The sequence below is a fragment of the Bos javanicus genome, chromosome X, assembly GCF_032452875.1.
Source record: "Bos javanicus breed banteng chromosome X, ARS-OSU_banteng_1.0, whole genome shotgun sequence".
Classification (NCBI taxonomy): domain Eukaryota; kingdom Metazoa; phylum Chordata; class Mammalia; order Artiodactyla; family Bovidae; genus Bos; species Bos javanicus.
This window is the reverse complement of record NC_083897.1, coordinates 59,959,823-59,981,028: the sequence shown is the minus strand read 5'-3', so window position 1 is coordinate 59,981,028 and position 21,206 is coordinate 59,959,823. Positions and strand designations below refer to the sequence as shown.

Here is a 21,206-nt window from a genome sequence, read left to right as displayed (position 1 = left end):
CCGGAACCTCCCCAAAACAAGCTCCATCACCAGGCGGCGGGTGCGGGAGCTGGACCCTAAGGCAAGCCCGCGAGGAGCCGTTAACCAACTCGGTTCCCCCGCACTTCCCCCCGCCCCCCGCGTTCTAACGGCCCTCGCCGCCCCTCCTTTTCGGCTGACGTCGGGTGAGCGGAGGCGGGAGCGTGGGTGGGCTGAGCGGGCCGTCGCCCGCGATTCGGCCGGCTGTGCCACACCACCGCGCGCCCCCGCTCCGCCCGCCCCTCCGGGCGCGTCTTTTCCGGGCCCGCGCGGCGCTGCGCCTCGCCCCGCCTCCGTTGGCCCTCCGGGTGCGCGCGCGCTGCTGCGGCTTTTTCTCCGGCGTCCGCGGCGCGCCCCTCCTCATCCCAGCGCTAGCGGGCACGCGGCTCCTTTCCGCCGGCTTCTGGAGTGCCGAGTCCCCGCCGGCTGCGAACACGCCACAGGCAGCGCCTCGGGTAAGTAGCCGTAATCGGAGAGGCTCCGGCCCCGGCACCTCTACCCCGTTGCTATGTCCCAGGCCCCCCGCTCTGGCCGCGCCACCGTCCCACACCTGAGCCCAGAGGACGTGGGGCGGGGTGGGGGGGGGACGTTCCTGTTCCCGAAATCCGTTCGCTTTCTTCTAGAGCCTGGGCGATTTACCCGCCCGCCTCCTCCGGGGCTGGGAAGATTTCCCGAGATGCCGGCATCATCTCCATTGCTGAGGTGTGGGGTCTTCGAGACCCTGGTCTGCCTCTTCGTGCCACTCACCGCCTCCTCGAGGGCCAAAAGCTCTTCCTGATCGGGGTGCTAGGCTTTGCCATGACCTTTCCCCAGTGAGCACACCAGGGACTCGCCAGACCTCCAAACGACCTTTAGGACGCCCCCGGACCTCAACTCCATTTTGTCCGTTTCGAGTCGCTCTATATCTGAGAGCTTGGGACTCTTTCTGGCTCTAGAAGCATCCGCCCTTCGAATTTGAAGGATGCCCTTGCTTCCGATATCCTCTTAGCTTCCTATCTTTAGTTAGGTTAGAAAATGACTAGTTTCTAGCAGAAGCATGCTCTTATTTTTTCCTGTCCTACCTATCTACATCCCTGCCCTCCGTGGGTGCTGTATATTTAGCATCAGCTTTATTCACTTCCTCTTCCTCTCATTCAAGTGCCCTACAGAAAGAACTGTGGTCGATGTCTATAGCACAGAGAAAAATCGAGGAGAATATGATTCACTGCCTAACCACCATTAAGGGGTTACATATTTTAAATAAGACGTCATTTCTCCTCTTCACTCCAGCATCTCCTCTTTCAAAGGCATTTTTTTCCACCCTCTTGAAATGACTTTGCTCTAATCAATCATCGCTCTAAGAAACAACGGCGAAATGGCATTTAAATAAGTCCCTCTGAAAAAGTAAGCAGTCTGCTCTATTGGTTAATGGTTTAATCAACGCCTCAGTTAGCTCATTTACAAAATTGAGGGTGTTGAACGAAGGTTCCTTCTAGTATTTTGATTTTAAGACCTGTGAATTCATGCTTAGTATTGTAACGTGTTGCAGCGTAAGGGAGATTTAACCTGATGAAATCCACGTTTCCCAGTAGTTGCTTGTCACATTAGGTTTTATATTACTTATAAGTACTTATATTACTTTATATTACTTATATCTTTTATATTATAACAAATCCTTTTAATTGCTCTTGATGCATAAGTTTGTAGGGAGATATCCAATGTCTGTACTGTCAATGAGTGTATCAATTAAGATTTGCATAGTGTGAGGCCTCTTCCTTGAATTATAAAATAGCTCATCTTTTAGATTGAAAAGAAGTGTGAAACACCTAAAACTCCTGGAAGAATTAACACCCTTTCTGCCATTTTGGCAGAGGATGAAACACTGAGCTGTTCTTCTTCTCCCAACATAGAATAAAATACCTTATTGTTCTGATAGAAGTAATTTGACACCTAAAAATCCACAGAAGGTGTAATGCAACAATAAACATCTTGAATAAATTCAATTTTTCCCCCTAAAGCACCGATTTTAAAAATAAGTGATTCAGAAGAACATTTTTGAGTGTTTTGGGTAGGGGCAGGATGGGTGGAGAAAGAAGAGGCTTGCCCAATTCCGTGGGAAGAGAAATGAATTGGGACTCTGGAGAGGCTGACGTGCAGTTCCAGTGGTAGCTAAATGTATAACCTTGAACAAGTCACTTTACCTCACTTCATTTTTGCATCTGTAAAAGGGTCTTGATGTTGTCAGAATAATCTGCATGCTGCTGCTGCTGCTGCTACGTCGCTTCAGTCATGTCCGACTCTGTGAGACCCCATAGATGGCAGCCCACCAGGTTCCACCATCCCTGGGATTCTCCAGGCAAGAACACTGGAGTGGGTTGCCATTTCCTTCTCCAGTGCATGAAAGTGAAAAGTGAAAGTGAAGATGCTCAGGCGTGTCTGACTCTTAGCGACCCCATGGACTGCAGCCCACCAGGCTCCTCCGTCCATGGGATTCTCCAGGCAAGAGTACTGGAGTGGGTTGCCATTGCCTTCTCTAATAATCTGCATAAGTCCCCTAATTTGACAATACATATCTATCACAGTTTGCATTAAGGCTGTGCCGTAAATCATTAGTTAAGTCCTTAGTTATTTAGAACATTTTTCTCAAAGATCTGCTTATACTAGTTCCAGTCTATATATCCATAATTCTTAATTCATCCATATCAAATGAATTACTCTATGTGAAAGTCTATATATTGGGACTATCGGGACTATATATTGGGACTATATTGTAGACTATATATAGTCTACAAAAGTCAGGTATTGTTCACTTCTGCTTGCAAGTGAAGGGTGTGCATACCACACTTTATTTTTCTTTAAAGGTTCAAGGCTTTTAAGAAATGTGTATGGGAATGTATACAGACTGCCTTGTAACTGTAATTGGCTAGGCAACTTGAAAAGAATATGCAAGCATCTCATTCATTCATTCATTTGTTCCTTCTTTCAACTTATCTCATTCCTCCATCTGTCATTTATTTTGTGCCATAGGCCTCTAGGGTATGATGGTCGAGAAGACAATCCTTTGCCTCCAAGGTTTAATTTTATAGTCCAGGATGGAGGCGATGGTGGTGAGGGTTGTGGAGAGATGGTTTTGTGTGCCAGTTTATTTTTATTAACAACAGTCAAATCAGGGACATAAAATCCTGGGGAAGTTAAGGCTCCACAGGGGAGGAGGAGATAATTGTGTTAATTGTAGCCTGTAGACTCTCTTCTTGGTGTTCCTTTTTTTTTTCTTTCCATTCGTTGACTTTCAATTACTGAGACTTTAGCAAAAATGAAAGATTTGTTTTTTTCACTCCTGCCGTTGACTGGTTTTATATATTCCTTTCATTTGTTTCTCTTTTAGCTGTTTAAGATAATTATACATTCTCATACAATTGTAAAAAACAATACCCTTTAATTTTCTTAGTGGTAACATCTGGCATAACTGTAGCATAATATCACAAGGAGATCGAAGCAGGTACAATCCATCCACCTGATGCAAAGATCTCCAGTTTTACATGCACTCACTTGCGTGTGTGTACTTAGTTCTGTGGGCTTCTCTATAGGCAATATATAGTGGTAAAGAATCCACCTGCCAATGCAGGAGACATGGGTTTGATCCCCGGGTCAGGAAGATCCTCTAGAGAAGGAGATAGCAACCCCCTCCAGTATTCTTCCCTGGAAAATCCCATGGACAGAGGAGCCTGGCCAGCTACAGTCCATGGAGTTGCAAAAGAGTTGGGTATTAACTTAGCGACTAAACAACAACAGTTTGTCTCTGTGCAGTGTTAGCACATGTAACCACCACCACAGTCAAGAAACAGAACAGTTCCATCACCCCAAAGGTCTCTGATGTCCTTTTATAGCCATCTCACTCCCTCCCTGAGCCCCTGGCAACCCCTAATGTGTTTTCTTTGCCTGATTGGTGTTTTTTCACTCAGTGTAATTGTGTGGAGATTCTTGCATGGAATATATCTTGTATCAATAGTTCTTTTCATTCTTGAGTCGTATTCCACGCTGTGGATGTATTATAGTTTAATCATTCACCCATTGAAGGATATCTGGTTCTTTCTTGTACTTTGTAACCCGTTATGAATAAAGCTCCTATGAACAGTTATGTACTGGTTTTTGTATGAATGTAAATTTTCATTTCTCTAGGATAATTGCTCAAGAGTGCAATTGATGCTTGTATTGGTGTTTAGTCTCATAAGGAACTGCCGAACTGCTTTCCAGAGTGACTGTGCTATTTTATATTCCCTCAGCAATGCATGAATGGTTCTCATCTTTGCCAGCACTTGGAGTTGTTACTATTTTTTATTTTTAGCCATTCCAATATATATATATATATATATATATATATATATATATATATATACAGTGATATCTTGTCATAGTTTTAATTTGCATTTCCCTAATGGCTATGATGTTGGACATCTTTTCATGTGCTTATCTGCTCTCTCTGTATTTTCATCAGTGAAATGTATGTTCATGTCTTTTCTCCATTCTCTAGTTGGACTTTTTTTTTTTTTTTTTTTACTGTTCTGAGAGTTCTTTATATAATTCTCAATACTAGTGCTTTGTTGGCCACGTGGTTTGCAAATATCTTCTCCCAGCCTGCAGCTTGCGTTTTTGTCCTCTTCATAGGCAAGTTTCACAGAATAAAAGTCTTTAATTTTGATGAGGTCCAGTTTGTCAATTTTCCCTCTTACGGATAGTGTGAAGGAATCTTATGTACCTTTGTTATTTAATTTTATTCCTTGCTGTTCTATATAACATCCAGTATTTCTGTGAGCAGTGTGAACATGTTTTTTTCTTTGAGCATTCCTGGAGCTCAGATGTATTCTTCAAACAAGTGACCTTGATGGCTTAGAGTGTGAATCCATACTTATACATATTCTCACTGGATGAAAATGGCTGCCATCCTTTTGTGCCTTAAAACTATAATTTCTATATTACCAGGCAGTCACCGTAACATTAAAATTAATATTTTAAAATTAAGTATATGCGTCATATGCCAAGGAGATTTTTGGTTTCACTTTCTAATTTTAAAATATTTTGGCAAAACTGTGTAGTTTCTAATCAACATTTCTGGTAAGTAATCCAAAGAAAAAAATTTGAGTTCTCATTTAAATGTACTTTGAAAGTCTGCTTCTGCATTTTGAGTAGTGAAGTTGTGAATATAATGATAGATTTAGTAGGCTTGTTCTGCTCAGAATAATGAATCGAATGTTGAATTTGTCTGTCTAGACTGTATGTTTTTCTTTTATAGTAGCTATTTAATGTTCATTTTAATTATCTTTGAAAATAAGCATTAGTTTTAAGGTAGCTTACAAGTGTTATTTTGAAAAATATATGTGCTCATGTTTGAGAAGAACTTAAGGAAAAGCTTCGTGATTGATTTTTAAGAGTATTCATTTCTGTAAGGGGGCACTTAAATTATTAATTGTCCCTTCAGTGTCACAATATTTGCTCAATAAATTTATAGCCAAGATAGTGGATTCCTAGTTGGAAGAGATCAATCATTGGTGTGAGACAGTGGTGGGTAAAGTACTGCTTGTGACGAAATCCTGCCCACCACCTGTTTTTGTAAATACGTTTCTGTTGGAATACAGGCACATCCATTCATTTATGTGTTGTTTGGCTGCATTCAAAATACAGTGTCAGAGTTGAAACAGAGAACTTAACGGCCCTGAAAGTCAATTTACTCTCTGGTCCTTTACACAAAAAGTTTGCCCAGAGATAAAGCAACCTTATAATAAATTATTGAGTCTCTATGCTTTAAAAGAAATTTAACAAATGTTACCTTGACTTTTAGTACCTTTTAGGTATATTTCCATGTGGAAATTGTGGTTTGGAAGAGTGTATTCATTTTCTTTATTGTGTCCAAAGGCACTGATCCTAGGGGCAGCATTAAGGAATGGATGGAGAGTTGGGAAAATTGATTTTGTTGTTTTTGTCAAGTGTGGGCTCTTTCAGTGTGAATGTCAGTTTGCAAGTTTGGTAACTGGTGAGATTCAGAAGGAGGCCTATCTAGTCGCCATATCCTTTGGAGATTCTGTTGTGTGCCAGAGTGGTAATGACAGCCAGGTATGGCAGTTCTGTTGCTCCTCCTCCCAAAGTTACTGCGATCTTTAAATACATAGTAGTTTGAGCCTGTCAAGCTGAACTTAAGACTGTTGGTTTATTATTTTGTGTGCACAGCTTCCTTTTGTAAGTTAGAAGTTCATACTTTAGTTCTTTTGAATGCCCCACCTACAAGTAAGGTTGAAAATGGAAACTGAGTTTGGACTGTTTCACTGTATATTTGGAAAGAGATGGGTCCCTGCCTCACATCATACTCCAAAATAAGTTAAAGATGTATTTTTAAAAAATATATGTATATATTTTAAAAACTTCTGGAAAGCACAATACACCATAACAAAGTTGAAAAGTCATATGACAGGCTGCAGGAAAATAATTTCTATATATGCCATGGGAGCTTTTACTGACTTCCACTTAACTGACCCACCATATTAAATGCTATTCGTTTGTTTTGTAAAACACACTATGAACTGAACACTTGGTATCTGGTACGCCAGGCTTGTGAACCCACCAATACAACAGATGCTTTTATTACTGAATTATTATGAATTAAAATAATTAAATTAAAAATATGAATTATTTTATTATGAATTACTGTGCTTGTTCTTGTTTTTGTAAATATAAAATTTATTTTCATATAACTTGATACAATCTGAGTAGTGAGGAATTGAAGTTCTTACTGAAAATTTACATATTAAATGATATGATGTCTGGGATTTGCTTCAAATTATATAGGAGTTGAGGTGCAGAGTGCATAGAGATGTGAAAGAAATAAAATTCAGCAAATACAGATGATAGTTGAAGTTGGGGGATAGGTTTATTGTAACAAAACAAATGGTATATTATGAAATGAGTTGATGAAAGCAAGTTGTAAGTGTATAATTAGGTGTGTGTAAGACAATGATAAAAGATTTGTATAAAATATATATATAAATCTGAAGTGTTCTCCACTAATAGTTCCTTACAGGTATCTTTTAAGTTCTTTGAAGTTCTGCATTATCTAAGAATTCAGTTTAAATTTATTTACAGTCAGTGGGCCTGGAGTTAAAGAAAGGTTTTGGCCTTCTGGCCGTTTATCAAAAACTTGATGAATGAGTGTACATTTACCACTGATAAAATGAAGATAAAATGAAATGTTTGTCATGAGCATATTTTTTTATGATTGTCCACCTTAGTTGACTTTTTAAATTAGCTAATTATGTTCCAAATAAAATTAGGTTAAAAGGTTTCTACTATATAATATCTATGCTATGTAAAGAGCTCCTCCAGATCAATAAATAAAAGGTACCTGTTAGAAAAAGTGGCAGAGGGTTGTGAATTGGCCTTTACAAAAAAAGAAAAGAAATTGAAATAATGATTCAAAAAGAAAAGATGCTCAAATTCACTCTAGTAATTAGGGAAATGAAAATCATTTTTTTACCAAATACATTGGCAAAAACTGTAATATCCACTTTTAGAAAGGAATGGGCACTGTCATACACTTTAATGAGAGTGTGAATTGTGTAGCTTTTTGATAGAGTGCCAAAATCCTCTCATTTTTAAATGTGCATATATTTTTGACCCAGTAATTCTGTAGAAAGCTATTCTTGGTAAATATCTGCACATTTGTATAAAAATAAATACAAGATTTCAAAGCAATGAACCTTGGTAACAGTGAAAACTTGGCAGCAAGCTAAATGTCCATCAGAAGGGGAATGACTTAAATAATAACATGTTGTTCTGTGGAATAATATGAAGCTATTAAAGGAAAGCAATCCCTTAGACCTATATAAATGGACATGGGAGTTCCAAAATATGTTGTTAAAGGATGGAGGGAATTATATAACACTCCATATACCATGAATCCACCTATCTAAAAAAGACAAAACCTTGCCATGCATATGGATAATACAAAGAGGTGTGACTGATAGGCACCATGCATGGTTATCTCTAGGGCAAAAGGGAGTGGTGGTAGAGGAAGGCATTATAGAGATACTTATACTTTTTACCCTATACAATTCTATAATGCATTTTATTTTTATTTATTTTGGGGGGGTACCAAATTACTTTATTTGAAGGAATGGTACTAAAGAAAGAACTTATGTAGATGTTTTGTTACAACTTATAGAAAAGATGAAGGTAACCCAAATATGCATGCACTGCCTTGCTGACCAGGGAAGTCACCCCTGTGGCTGTGGGAAACCAGCCTGAGGCTTAGCTCTCACTGTGTCCCAGGGTGTGCTTGTCAAAGAGGTACTCTGCCATGCCAGATCCAGGGCCCCCCATCTTGCGCAGGTTGGTTATGTGGTCACCCAATTCTTTGATGGCTTCCACCTGCTCATTCAGGTAATGAGTCTCAATGAAATCACACAGATGGGGATCATTTTTTTCAGTGGCCAGTTTGTGCAGTTCCAGTAGTGACTGATTCACACTTCTGTCCAAGCACAGCGCACATTCCATTGCAGTCAGCCCATTCTCCCAGTCATCACGGTCTGATTTCTTGATATCCTGAAGGAAGATTCGGCCGCCTCGCTGGTTCTGCAGCTTCATCAGTCTCTCAGCATGTTCCCTCTCCTAATTAGATTGGTGAAGAAAGTATTTGGCAAAGTTCTTCAAAGCCACATCATCACGGTCAAAATAGTACGACATGGACAGGTAGACATAGGAGGCGTAGAGCTCCAGGTTGATCTGGCGGTTGATGGTGGCCTCCGAGTCCTGGTGGTAGTTCTGGCGCATCTGCGAGGGGGATGCAGTCGTCATTGTGGGCGGCTGAAAACGGGCAGTGGTGGTGGTGGTGGTGGCGACGGCCGAGCGGCGCTGGAGCAATTGGCGGGGACCTTGGGCCGGTCGGAAGGCGCTGTCAAGTGGTGACGAGGGCTGGCTCTGAGTGGCCGGCCGGCCGGGGTGCTTGAACGGAACCCCACCGCCGGGTTCCGTTCAAGCACTGTTGAAGCAGGAAACCGCGGCGACTCTCTGCTAAGACTGTCTATAATGCATTTTAATATATGATTACCCTTTTGATAGTAATTTTACAGATTCTTCATATGCAACATTACACATTGAAGGATATTTACAATGCAGTTTCTTCACTGTGCTTTATACAGTAACATTGTGCTAGAAATGGGGTGAATGCCTTGTATTTAGAGAGTACTTAGTACTTTAACAAAGGAAGAACATTATTTTTAAAACTATTTGTATTTTCTGAATGTTCTGCACTGAAAATATAAGTATAAAAAAAGAATAAAAGCGCCATAATGCCATACCCAGGGAGATCTATTGTCAACTTCTGGGCACATGTTTGTGTACATACATGTATGGACACTTGCATGCACACACACACGCACGTGTGCAAACATATGTATCTTCTTTCTACAAAAGAAGGGTTCTTAGTGTACATGCTGATTTGTAACTTGCTTCCTTTAACTGGACTCTATACAGTGAGCATCTTTCATGATCGATAACTGTGAATAAGTGAAAAAGACATACTAGTGGGAAAAAGAACAACCACGTGCCAGGTAAACATAGTGTTCCACTTAAAATAACTGATTTCTGGGACAAACTATAATCTTCAAGCAAAGTCATGGCCATCAAAAGTAAATAACCAAGGAATGAAAAAATTCTCAATGTTAAACCAGTTCAGTTCTGTTTTGAATTTATGCATGTTGTTTAAGTTGTAGTTACTAGTAATGATATATAAGTACAGTATATTAAAAGGTCATTAGGGATCTTTTGGGGTGGGGTTTGGTTTTAATGAAGGTTTTAAAACTGAGCTTAAACAGTTATTTTGGTTCAAAGAAAAACCAACCGCTCTGACTAATTTTTGGTGAATGTGTGGGCGTAGTTGTGTTCTTTTGCAGCTTATAAAAGTAAAGAAAATCTGGGTGTCTGTGGCAACATGAATCTTTGTCTATGGTATCTCAGTCTACAGTAAAATTGAACATTATGAGAAATGTGTTGCAGGACCAAGTTTGATTTGTATAGTATGTATTCTGCTCATATGTCATCGAGAAGCATTTATTAAGCACATCTGCCATAGGCTCATTATAACCACTTCTGAGTTTATACTGTGGGATTTAGAGGTGAAAATACTTTATGATGAATTCAATAGAGTATTTAACAAAAGAATATTCTACCTTGTAGACAGTGGTGTTAATGTGATGGCCCAGTGTAGCTGCTCATATTTTCGTTATGGTGATTGAAATAGCATCCCATTCTCCAAGGCCTTTCTAGAATTGATTTTGCAGCAAGAGGATTTTTTTTTCATAGGCACTGTGAAGTTTGAAGATTTTATAGGGGAGTAAAAATCCCATGGACAGAGGAGCCTGGCAGCGACAGTCCATGGGGTCGCAGAGTCAGACACGACTGAGCCACTAAGCATGCACGCAGAATAGAGTTTTCCCATTTCTCACTTGAGTAATGACAGGTGTGTGTGAGATGAGACTATTAACAGAGGTATTTGAAACATTTATGGGGGCTTCTAGTGATTGTTAGGAAGTTAAGGCAGTGGAAGGCATGGTGAAATACCTGTTTTCTCTTAGGTATTCTGTTTATTACCTTCAACGTGCCTGAAGCATTCTAATACTGTTAAAAAAAGAAATGACAGGGTTTTGGAGGACCACTCCCCTGGGGGTACCCAGGTGATGTCATAAAAAAAAAGGTCTGCAAAAATGGGCAGAGCTGCTCCCTATGAAATGGTGATCATTCGTTTTTCTCAGAATATATTAGTCATTTCTGCTTTTCAAATAAACTGAAAGCTGAAAACTTCCCACAGACAGGAAACAGGAACTTGGTCGAATGAGCTTAAAGTTCAGTTATGGCTTTGGAAACAGAAGAGAAGACACAACTAGCACTAGTATCTCATGGGATGCATCCAAGTAAAAGGTGCTCTGTTCTCCATGACTGCTGAAGATGGTAAGTTGAGAAGTAGCTTCAAAGAATAGTTGAAAAACCGTAACTTGACTCAGGGGTGGAACTGAGCAGAACTAGCCATAAATAACTGTCAGATGAATGTGTTTCAGACAAATAGAGGAGAAAAGAGAAAAGCAGGCCGGGATAATGGTATTCTTATACTTGGAACCACAGAAACCTTCGGGATTTGGTCAGTTGCAGGTTAGTCTAGAATGGTTTAAAGCCTTTGGTAAAATATTTGGGATTTCTCTGTGCATTTCCTTACAGAAGTAGGTTAGAATATCTGTGAAGAAAGTGGTTTACATACTCTGGAAACTAGAAAAGGCAGGGTTCAGGCTCACTGTTTGGTGAATTATAGCGACCTGCAGATGGGAAAATGTGTAGTGTTTATTTCCCTCAGTAGAAAGAAATGTCAGTGTTAGCATATTCATTCAAATATATTTACATGTTATACATTTTTAAGCAAAATGACTGAACTTGGAAGGATATTATACAACTCAGATTTTCCACCAGAAATTTTGGGATCCCTTTCCTTCGATTTTGTTTTTAGTGTCAAGTGTAAAGGCCAGGATTTTTATGTAGAAGCAAGTTTTTAATTTATGCCCTTATGTACATTAATTTTAATATTCTCTTGATCACCAGGAGATCGTTGAGAATTAAACTGTTAATAAGGGAGTAGCTTTCTTTAGGAAGTATCCCCCCCCCCCCAAATAATTTACTTCTTTACAAGTAACTTTAGAAAAGACAAGTGCAAAATGGAAACCTCCCTGGTGAATCTCCATTCTCTGTTTTTTATTCTTGTTTTGAAATGGAGTTCCCCAACCTCACTATTCCAGTCTTTCTTTTAGGACTGAGTAGAATTGAATCAGGGATGATGATTCTCAACCCCAGAAGTACAAATTGTTCACTGCAGTTGTAAAGACACGTGCACTAGTCCTGCTGGTTGACTTGAATCCTAGCTCAGTAGGGTCTGTTTGCAGTCACTGTAAGTATAAGGAGTCTGCAAAAGAAGACTGTTCTACCTGGCTCTTGGGAGAAGAATATTCCAGTGCTCAGATAGTTACCTAATCTCTGTCCTATGTCAGCAGTACCCTGCATTTGAGCCATTGTTCTTTGGTTATATGAAATGTTTGTGTGGAGTGATTGGCGTATGATTGCAATGATATACATGTGGTGAAATGGTGGAGTTGTTCCTAACTCAACTTTCAGACCACTGATCTTTTTCTCATAAAGCCCCTAACCCTTAAAGATTGTAGGGTGTTTTTTTTTTTTTTTTTTAACTTCTTAGGGAGGAAGCATATTTCCCTGGTGGCCCAGTGGTAAAGAATCTGCCTGCCAATGCAAGAGACTCCAGTTCGACTGCTGGGTTGGGAATATCCCCTGGAGGAGGGCATGGCAACTCACTCCAGTATTCTTGCCTGGGAAATCCCATGGATAGAGGAGCCTGGCAGGCTACAGTCCATGGGGTCACAAAAGTCGGACATGACTAAAAAACACAAGGAGGAAGTGCTTCCTATTAATCTTGCTTCTAATTGTCCTCAACTGATGAAGACTGTTGTCCACCGCCCTCTCTGCCTTTGACTGAAGGGTCGTGTTGCTTAGGGCATTGCCCACAGGAAAGAGGAGGTGGATGCTATACTAGGGCATGACCAAAGGAGTGGGAGGTGGCTGTGAGCATACAGTCTCTAGCCAGAACGTACCTTGAGTTTTGAAAACTAGGAATCTCAACTCCAGTTTGTAATTTAAAGACATATTTTAGAAACCAGTTATAGCCTATTGAATCCCTAAACTAAGAAAATATTGAGAAGCCTTGCAGTGTTTAATCTGATGATATCATAGTCCTCAGTGGAAATCTGCAAAATTGAGTCAAAATTCTATTTGTCTTCTTCAAATATGGGATTGTTGTTATGAAACACATATATGTTATTTTAATGACTTTGATGAAATGCACGAAACTCATTTTGATGCAGCTAATTCTGGTTGAAAGAATTACTTTTCAACCTAGACTAGATTTCTTCACTCTTGCATCGTTTCTAGCTATTTTGACACTAAGGTCATTTTATTTGTCTGGTCTCTTCTAGATGTCATAACATTTTGTCATGAGATCATGAGAAATGTTTCTTCTGCTTTGAGAGGAGTGTTTAGGAATCTGTTTAGGATGGAAAATCTATTCTTAGATTTGTTGCCTCTACTGCTTACCTCTATCTGCTGCATGAAAGAAAATCAATAATGTCTCAAAGCCTCACAGTTACATATTTGAGTTACATAAAATTGTTCTGTGGAATGATCTAAACTTTTAGAATTTGTTTTGAGTTTGGTACTTGGTTGGGTCTGGGGCCATGTCTTGCTATTGCTTGACCTTAAAAAATTTTTTTTTCTTTTTTTTTTTTTACCAGCACTGCCCCATTGCTGATGAAAGATCAGGATGTTGTCTAGGTGGGCTTGGCACCAGGTGCCAAACCTCAGTACCTTTCTCTTCTATTTTCAGGCATAGCAGCCCTGGAAACCATCAAATTGAGGTGCTGGAAGCATTTTGATAATATCTTTTCTTATTCTTTAAAAATCTGGCCTGTCGCCGTCACGCAACCATCAGACCTCAACATGTGTGCTTAACGGAGAACGTTTGTTTTCAGAACCGCCTCTGTGTTGACCTTAGTTTTGCTTTTGAAGAAGAGTAAGCAGTGTATTGCCCCATGCAGTACATGAGAAAGCAAACTGCTTTTACTGCTCCTCGTATTGTTTGCAGATGTTTGTAGGAGGATTGAATTATAACTTAATTAAAGATGATACATTTTTGCTTAACAATTCACAGAAATAACTGCAAAGGGATGTCTTAAAGGCGGATTACATTATAGATACAGCAGAAATTAATTGCTTTAGAGATCAATGGGTGATTTCTACTAGTAGTAAATATCAACACTGTTGAAATTGCAGCAAGTTTCTTGGCTGACCTTTTTATGGGGACACATAATAGCCCTTCCTTAAGTAGTGTTCCATTGAGATGGGAAAGACTTCTCCTCTGCTTGGGAGTTCTTAGTACACTGGTGCTTCTTTTTAAATCTGTTTTTTGAAATTTTTGTTTTGGGTCTCATCGGCAGAAATACCTTACTGATGCATTTTCAATACTCAACTAATGAAACTTCCAGGTAACAAAACCTCAGTTGGGTGTGTTTTGCAATGGAACTAACCTATTCCAAATTTTACACTTGCCAGAGTAGTAGTATAACCAGAAAGCTGTAACCTGTTTGTAACAGCTGGGTAGCAGTCTGCAGATGAAATTGATCAAAACCTTTTAGTTTTCTGTTTGTGTACTTCAGCTCTGCATTTTCCTTTCCTTTATTTCTTTTCAGAACCTCACTTTCATCCTTTGTCTTTGCATAATTCTTCTTGCTCCAATATTTAAAGATTAAAAAAAAATACATTTTGAGCAAGCCAGCTGGTCCCTAAGCAGTAACAGGTATAACTGGATAATTCTAGAGGGTAGTTATTATTATTAGCTTTTTATTAATAAAAGGTAAGATGATAATCTGACTGGGCATATAGGGTTGAGGGTTGACTCATGGGTGACCCTCCTTTCCTGTTACAGGTGTATGTCTGCTCTCTGTGTTAGTCTCATGGCCTCTTTTTAAAAAAAGTTTTTAAAGATTTCTCTGATGTGGATCATTTTAAAAGTCTTTATTGGATTTATTACAATATTGCTTCTGTTTTATGTTGTGGTTTTTTGGCCACAAAGCATGCAGCTCTTAGCTCCTGGATCAGAGATTGAACCTGCACCCCCTGCATTGGAAGGCAGATTCTTAACCACTGGACCACCAGGCAAGTGCCTAGTCTTAGGTCCTCTTAAAATGTTATCTACTGAACACTAAGCTCCAGAAGGAGAGGGCATAGTAAATGTTCACTGGATTTTTCATGAATGAATGCATGTTCATGTACCTGTAGCTGCCTGCAATTTGACAACTAGAAGTACTACAACTAAAAATATTACAAAAGAAGAGGGTTGGGACTTCCCTGGTGGTCCAGTGATTGAGAATCTGCCTGCCAATGCAGGAGACATGGGTTCGGTTTCTGGTCTGAGAAGATCCCACATGCCACAGGGTAACTAAGCTGGTGCGCAACAACTACTGAGCCTGCGATCTAGAGCCTTTGAGCCACAACTGCAGAAGCCTATGGGCCCAGAGGCTGTAGTCCGTGCTCCGCAACAAGAGGCCACAGCAGTAAGTGTGCACCGCGACTAGAGAGTAGTCCCCACTCACTGTAACTAGAGAAAGCCCAAGTGCAGCAATGAAGATCCAGTGCAGACAAAAAGTAAATACATTTTTTGAATTAAAGGTTGTTACTGGCTGTACTTACTTTTAATTCCTTCCCTCAAATGTTCTTATGGTGGTTGGTCTTCAGCAATGATGATTACAAAATCAAAGAAAATAGAGACTCAGCCATTTATTTCCAGCTTCAGTGAGTCTTTGCCTAATAGGGTAACTTCACTTTCATATTATGAAAGGCAATGCATATGTCGTTAAGTCTTTATAGCTTTTGGTTGTCATGCTAGAAGGCATACCTTCTTCAAAGCTTCTATCTATGAAAGAAGTTTGATTCCACAATATTATTCTTTAAATGTAGGAATCTTTTTAACCAAATGGATTTTTTCTTCTAGGTTTAAAAGGCGTGATCTTAATACATGGCTTATTTTTTTAAAAAAGTATTTCATGTTGGAATAATGTTAGATTTACAATGAATTTGTGAAGATAGTTCTGATGTTCTGGATATCTTTCCCCCAACTTCCCCTAAGGTTAACATTTTACATAACAGACAGTGGCACAGTACTCTACAGTATAGAATTTGTTTGGATTTCCCTAGTTTTTCTGCCAAAGTCTTTATTTTTCTTCCTGTTCCAGGATCTAAAATTGTTATACATGTTTATTTTAGAAACATGTATGGATAAAAAGACAAAACAAAGTAAGGCTAACCCCCTACCCAGAGACATCTATTGAGGCTTTTAGTATATATCCTTCCATATGTCCCCAAACATTTTGAATGCCCCTAAAACACTGGGTCTTAGAAAAGACCCTGATGCTGGAAAAGATTGAGGGCAGGAGGAGAAGGGGATGACAGAGGACAAGATGGCTGGATGGCTTCCCCGACTCCATGGCCATGAGTTTGAGCAAACTCCAGGAGATAGTGAAGAACATGGAAACCTGGCATGCTGCAGTTCACGGGATCAAAAAGTCAGACACGACTGAGTGACTGAACAACAGCAACAAAACACAAAATGTGTTTTATATACTGTTTTGTAATTGCTTTTTACACTTAATATAGCATTTACTTTTTTGGTGAACATGTTCCCATGTTTGCTGTTTTTTAATATAGTTTAATCTATTCCTTATCCTGAGGGTGTTTGTTTGTTTGTTTGTTTTGGTCATGCTATGTGGCTTGCAGAATCTTAGTTCCCCAGCCAGGGATTGAACACATCCTCAGCAGTGAAAGCACCGAGTCCTAACCACTGGACAGCCAGCAAATTCCCTATCTTTAGTTATTTTGTTTCCATTTGTTTGTTCAATTAACTCTTCATGATTAAAGAGAAACTATGCATGTATTCTCAACCTTTTTCCCCCAACAAACCTGAGAGATAGGACACTCTTATCAGTAACAGTGACTCACTAAACCACTGATTCTAAATAGGTGTGTATTTGGTTGAACTGTTTGAAATTGCTATTTTGGGGGATATGTAACAGTTTTTTGACTATCAGCAATTTTATTTGGCTCAACTTAATAGTTTTTTTTTTTTAGTTTTTAAAAAAATCTGTATTTGTATTTTGAAAAATTTCCAATAAAGATCATGTTTATTTACTAAGACAAAGTATATTCTTTATTTCTACTAAAAGTGGTTTAAGAGGGACTAAAGAAAAACTGCCAAAATCAATTCATGAAAGTTTATTTTAAAATGTGGGATAATACCACCTAATAGTTTTTAAAATAGCTTTCTAAGTCATTCTGATCCCTTTGCTTCCTTATCACTCCACTCAGAATCCCTGGCATCTCACTCTGAGATTCTCTGCATTTAGAATGATAAGCTATGAAAAATTTCACCAGGTAAAAATGTTGACAAACCACCTTCTAGGTGTCTCTGATAAACAAACATCCTTAAAACCTATGCCTGTGTTAATGATACATGCAGAGAACTTGAAATCTGGTGAATTGCATCTGTCCATCAGTATGCTGAAAATAAACTTGTGAGCATTTAACCTAAGCTCTGGGAGATGCAGGCTAATTGATGGCTCTGCCTCCTGGTTCCATACCTGTATTGGAAAGCCAGGGGCACTGGCGCCACCCAGTGGTTCCTTGTAGACTAGCAGCTGATGTTGCTCTTAATACGGCTGCTGCTGCTGCCAAGTTGCTTCAGTCGTGTCCGACTCTGTGCGACCCCATAGACGGCAGCCCACCAGGCTCCCCCCGTCCCTGGGATTCTCCAGGCAAGAGTACTGGAGTGGCTTGCTATTGCCTTCTCCGCTCTTAATACTACTTTCACTCTTTTTTCTTTCCTGTTTTTCTGTGTTCATGGTCTCACCTTCCTTTGCTTCTCTCCATCTGTGCCAATTGCACTAACGGATTTCATTTAGCCCAGCTGATGAAAATCGGAGTGGTACCCTAACCATATAATTTTGCTGCGATATACTTATAGCAGTAAAGGCTTTGGAATATGAGACATGAAATCGTAGATGTAAACATACTGAACAGACTGTTACTTTCTCTGCTTGTGAAATCATTATTCCTACCCAGAATGGCTATAAAATTTGTATTCTACCGGAATGTGGCATGTCTCATGTTTAATTTCAAGCTTCTCAATAGATGAGAGGAAGTATTCTTATACATCTCAGATATGAAGAGGCATACATTTCTGCCTAGAGTGAAAGATTTAAGTGGGAATTCGTTCTTTGGTCTCCTTCCTCTTTAGCATGACTTGTTATTTCAGTCCAGAACTGTTTTGTAAGCATCTACTGTGTACCTGTACTGTGCTGGGTTCTCGGAATTATGGCAATGATGGGGACAGACATGACTTCTGTCTTTAAAGAGCTTATAGCCCAGCTGGGGAACAGAAACTTGAACACGTTTAGGTGTTGTGCTATATGAGCACTGGGAGGACAAACAGCAGAGGCACCTGACATAAAGTGGGGAGGTCAAGGAAGGCTTTTTAGAAGTGTCATTTAAACTAAGACCTAAAGGAAGCCAAGAAAAGGGAGAAGAGAATGTTCTTGGCAAAGAGAAAAGCATGTGCTAGATGCAGAGGTGAGAGATTAAGCTTGGTGCTTTTGAGAACCTAAAAGAAGTTCATGATGGCTGGAGCTGTGAGATCAGCTCATTTCAGCTTCACAGCAGTCCCAGAAAGTAGGAGTATTATTCCCTCCATTTCAGGGTTGTGGCAAATGAGGCACAGAGGGTACATAACTTGCCCGAGGTCACTCAACTCTAGTAAGTGGCACCACCAGGAACTGGATCTAGGCCGGCTGGCTCCAGCACGTTGGTTCACAGTTACCCTCATCAGGGTGGTGTGTTGTGTGTGCTGGAGCTTCACTGTCCCCCTCCCTTTAGCCTTTGATGGAGCATAGCACCTTATCCTTTTCATCTGTGGTCTTTTTTTTTTTTTTTTTCTGATGGGCCTAATTAAATAAAATCGTTCTTAGTAAGCTGAATATTAGGCTGTACTGGATACAGCCTCTTCCAAGAACTGAAGCTTATAAATAGGTGAAAAATTCCTTAAGCTTACAACATCTGGGTTAGCCTGGAATGTCTCCTGTTTGCTTTAGTCTTTTATCACTGGGAATCAAATACCTCATTCAATATGCAGCTCTATGGTTGCTAACCTGTATTTTCCAGAAAATCTTAGATGGCAAGTTATAATCGGTTGTATTTTTCAGAAATGAGTATCAGATTTGTATTCCCTGCAAAGTTAGAATTTTTGTTTGCTCAGTCCGTGGGGTTGCAAAGAGTTGGACATGACTGCCTAAGCACAAAGTTGGTTTGGCAATAGGTTAATTGCCAAATTAACCTATTTGATTTAGGTTAATTTAGTGAAAGGGTAAACACAACTTCTTAAATAGGATTATAGTCTTTAAAAGTCATAAGTTAAAAACCTATTTGTGGAGGTATTTTCTTAAAATGGATCTAATTTATCCTTTATGTACTTAATATACAAGTGTATGCTTTGTAAGATGAGGAATTGACTTCAGTTAGAAATTACCAATTAAAATCTAAAACAGTAGATTTTAGAAGTGGGATTATAAATATTTGGTTGTAGATAAAATATTTAAAGTTATCATAATTTGATATTGTTGAAACACTTGGAATAAAAAGTCATGTGTGTGTTTAATGGCACAAAGCTGATTATTTCATTTACTTGCCCATTTGTATATGACTGTGGATTCAGTCAGTACTTAGTACTTTCCAGTTGTGGAGGTTGGCTTCTGCTGGTGTAGCCATATATTCTTATCTTGTTCTCTGTGGGACCAGAGTTAGGGTTATTACTGGGTCATCACTAGGGTTGCCTCTCCCAAAAAAGGAAAAAGGTTGGGCGTGGGGGATGACTCTGATAAGAATTCTGGTAAGAATCTGGGACAACACATGACAACCAGGGAATATACATTAGCAAGCTGAGAAATGTGATTGCCTTTTTTTTTCACCAATTCATGTGCATGTGAGCTTGGTCACTCAGTTGTGTCCAACTCTTTGTGATCCTATGGAGCCCACCAGGTTCCAGTGACCATGGAATTTTCCAGGCTAGAATCCTGGAGTGGGTTGCCATTTCTTTTCTCCAGGGGATCTCCTGACCCAGGGTTCGAACCCTCATCTCTTGCATTGAAGGCAGATTCTTCACCAGTTCACACAGGGCTCAAATTTGTGAGCTTAGCTTCAGAAGCACTGGCTCAACTCAATTGAGTTAACCAGCAGCCACAGACTACTTTCCCTTAACTTTGGAGTAAAAACATTAATTTTCAAGTAAATTAAAAACATTAATTTTCAAGTAAATTGTATATTGCAGTGGGATGTTATGCGTAGCTGCTGTGTGCCTTTTATCATTTTGAGCATTGTGAACTCAGTGCCACTAGGCCCTGTTGAGGTTATTGCAGGACACAGTTGGAGCTGTGTGGGCCTTTACAGGAAATGAGATTACTTAATGATACTTTACTGTTGCCCGAAACATTTTGAAATGAAAACTTTGAGGGAAAGAAATGATTCAACCCTTTCTGCCTCCTACAGCTTTTTGAAGTCAGCTAGTACATATTAATAACCTGATATCACAGTTGATTGGAATGTCTGAAGTAAGACAGTCTTAGGTAAGATGAGATCTTCTAATATTCTGAGCCACTGGTCCCAGAGTTCAGGTTGTAAACAAGTGGGTACTGATGGAGAGTTTAGTTCTGAAATCCCCTGCCTGTATCATCCCTCCCATCACCATGTGGAAAGCAAAGAAAGGATACTCATTTGCTGCCTTTTGCCTGTGATGCTCACCTGGGGGCAGGCAGGCCTCAATTCCCATTAGGGGGCTGATTGATATTAATATTATATTAATATTAATAATATATTAGTATTAATATACTTGGGCTAGCTGAAAAGTATTTTCTTTGTGGGGCAGAAGAATGCCAGTATGACTCTTCTCATACCTCTTAAATCTTTTGGCAGTGTCACCTGGCATTTGAGTTCCTGTTTGTTTTAATAGGATAAGTGGGTGGAACTGTGGGCATTAAGGAAATTATTGATATTTCCATCTGTACAGAACCCCTTGTGATTATCTGGCTTTTTGATATTGTCTATTCACTTGCCAGTGGGCTTCTCTTGTGGCTCAGATGGTAAAGAATCTGTCTGTAGTGGGGGAGACCTGGGTTCAATCCCTGGGTCAGGAAGATCCCCTGGAGAAGGGAATGGCTACTCCAACTCCAGTATTCTTGCCTGGGAAATCCTGTGGACAGAGGAGCCTGGTAGGCTACAGTGTAGTTACAGCAAGAAAAAAACCCACTGATTTTATTTTGCTTTATAGATCATATTACACGAGCAAAAGAAGTTTCTCTTACTTTGAGTCTAGTTTAAAAACTGAAGTATCTAATCTTCTCTCTACAATGCAGTTATGTCAGCAAAATAGCATCACTTTACCATGTCAGTAGGGCCAAATACCTTATGGGCCATGTTCATTGTCACTTATCAATACCCACATATAAACATAGACACACACT

General features: G+C 39.7%; 1 protein-coding gene and 1 pseudogene across 6 annotated transcripts in view; one reads left to right on the top strand and one right to left on the bottom strand.

Annotated features, from left to right (window-relative positions):
• The first annotated feature begins 288 nt into the window (after window positions 1-288).
• Window positions 289-21,206, top strand: part of ACSL4 (acyl-CoA synthetase long chain family member 4) — an 80,273-nt gene continuing 59,355 nt past the window's right edge. For 2 of the 6 annotated variants that reach the window (XM_061409418.1, XM_061409421.1), the window contains exon 1: window positions 289-473. The gene's annotated coding sequence lies outside the window, so the exon portion shown is untranslated. Of the gene's footprint in view, window positions 474-10,407; window positions 10,990-21,206 lie in introns of those variants that run through there. The other 4 variants (XM_061409423.1, XM_061409420.1, XM_061409424.1 and 1 more) reach the window with 3 other exon arrangements.
• LOC133243034 (ferritin heavy chain-like) lies at window positions 8,132-8,853 on the bottom strand (annotated as a pseudogene).